The following is a 2,233-nucleotide window of genomic DNA, read 5'->3' as shown; positions in this document are numbered from 1 at the left end:
ATTGCATTGTAAGATTTTATTAATAAATGAATCTAAGAATGAAAGTGAAATGATTGTTTTTATACCTTCACACACTTGTATGCATACCTTTTGATGAGTTCAGTTTTAATGTGATTTATAGCACCTTGAAATGCAAAAAAATATCAATGGAGAATCTCTTTTTTAATACTTAAGAATTACATGTACTTTTTATCAGTAATTTTAAAAATGTATATTCATGCACTACGAGCCACCAAATTTTCTGGAGTTCAAATTACAACAGTTCGCTGTATCCAATTAACAAATCTGCGTTATGGGTGTACCGGTGATTGATCTATAATGCATTAGAAAATATGTACTTTTTCATTCACATATAAATACAAAAACCTTGAACTATGAAAATCCCAAGGCCAATTTGGAATTATTTAAAAACGTATTTTTGTGTACCTTGAATGATTGAATAATGTGGGAATACTGGATCCATAAGCACACACTTGTGAAAACTGTAAACTAGTGAGCACATGAGAAATGAATTATTCAACATGTGTGGAATTTGCAGACCACTAATATGTACATTTAGAAAATTATGCCCTGCTATGAATATGGCTGGGGCATATAGTGTTTGTCATGTCCAACTTCCATCCATCTGTCCCTCCATCCTTCTGTTCTTCCACCTGTCTTTCTGTCACACTGTGTTAAGGTCAGTTTCAAAGAAACTATAGGGTCAAAATATTCTGAGGCCCTACTATCTATTTTCGATGATCCTAAGCATCTTGGTAATTAAGTTAAAAAAGATTTGATAATGATCAATTTAAAATTAGTAGGTCAGTGCGACATACTTTTAAGTCAACATTTCCCAAGGCCCCAAAGTATTTCAATTGTCAAAATTTCATGACACTCATAGTATCAATTAAAAGGATTTGACAATGATGAAATCTCAAAAAAGGGCAACTGGCTATGTTTGAATATGTTGAATCGACAAATCCCTTGATGCATCAATTGACAATTAAGATTTGGTGATCTTTCGCTTCTTAGTATCCAAGTTTAAAAGATATGACAATGAATAAGAATTCAGTTCAAAAAGTAGGTCACTGTTACCTACTTTTGAATTGACACATTTCGTGGACCTAAAATGCATCAGTTGTGTAGTTTGATGATTGTACATGGCCGTAGGAACCGGGGGGGGGGGGGCACGGGGGGGGGCGTGCCCCCCCCCCAATAATTTTGCCGATATATAGATTACTATAGTAAACATAGATATTATATGCTTGTGCCCCCTCAATGAAAACGTCTGATGACCTTTTTTTTTTTTTTTTTTGTTTGTCAGGAAATTTTTGGTAGTGCCCCCTCAACTGTCAACTGAAAAATGTTTGGCTGTGCCCCCCCCCCAACTGAAATTGCTTCCTACGGGCCTGTTGTACAGGTCAAAGTGTTTAAAGTATTCAGGTTTAAAGATCTGAAAATGAGGAGCTGTAAAATTCAGAGGGGGTCACTTTGATCTACTTTTAGTTGTCACACCCTGAGACCCAGAGATGCAATAACTGACAAGATTTGATTTTTACTCTCTTGGTATCCAAAATAATAAGTTTAAATGTTTTGAAAATGAATAGCCTTAAAATTCACTGGGTCACCGTAACCTACTTTTTGGTTAGTCACTTAAAAATTGGCCATATACGGTATAATTTTTATTACTAGTATACCGTATATGGCCAATTTTTAAACCTTAACGATAGTACAAACCAATGACATACAGATAGAAATGACGGAGAAATAACATATTTTCGAGTAAATAAAGACTCCTTATATTTTATTAGTTAGTTGTGGGGGGGGGGGGGAGCGAGGGGGTGATCCAGGTGCCTGTGCTGAAATATGGCTCATATTAAAAGTGTACGCTCACCGCGCGAATGACCACAGTATTACCTCTTTGAACCTTTTGCTCGGAGCTAAAAACATGTTCATGTCTATAGTAGATAATTTTTTTAAAGAAACAAAAATTGAAAATAACTATTCCATTCATCATGTGTATCATTTAGGATGAAATAATATCTTAGTACGCAGAACAGACAATGAAGAAATAAGCCCCCGAAGTATATTTTAGAAACGACGCAAAAATATTATGTTACTATACAAATATGAGTTTTTAACAGTAATATAATTACGTTGTTGTAAACAACATACTGTAGATTCCTAAATATACGCGAGGAATAAATTATCGCGTAATTACGCGAGAAGCACCATTCGCGAAATAAAATTA

Source organism: Saccostrea echinata, unplaced genomic scaffold (assembly GCF_033153115.1).
Source record: "Saccostrea echinata isolate AGI-Se365-2 ecotype Australia unplaced genomic scaffold, CSIRO_AGI_Sech_v1 ptg000001l, whole genome shotgun sequence".
Lineage (NCBI taxonomy): Eukaryota > Metazoa > Mollusca > Bivalvia > Ostreida > Ostreidae > Saccostrea > Saccostrea echinata.
Note: the sequence above shows the minus strand (reverse complement) of the source record.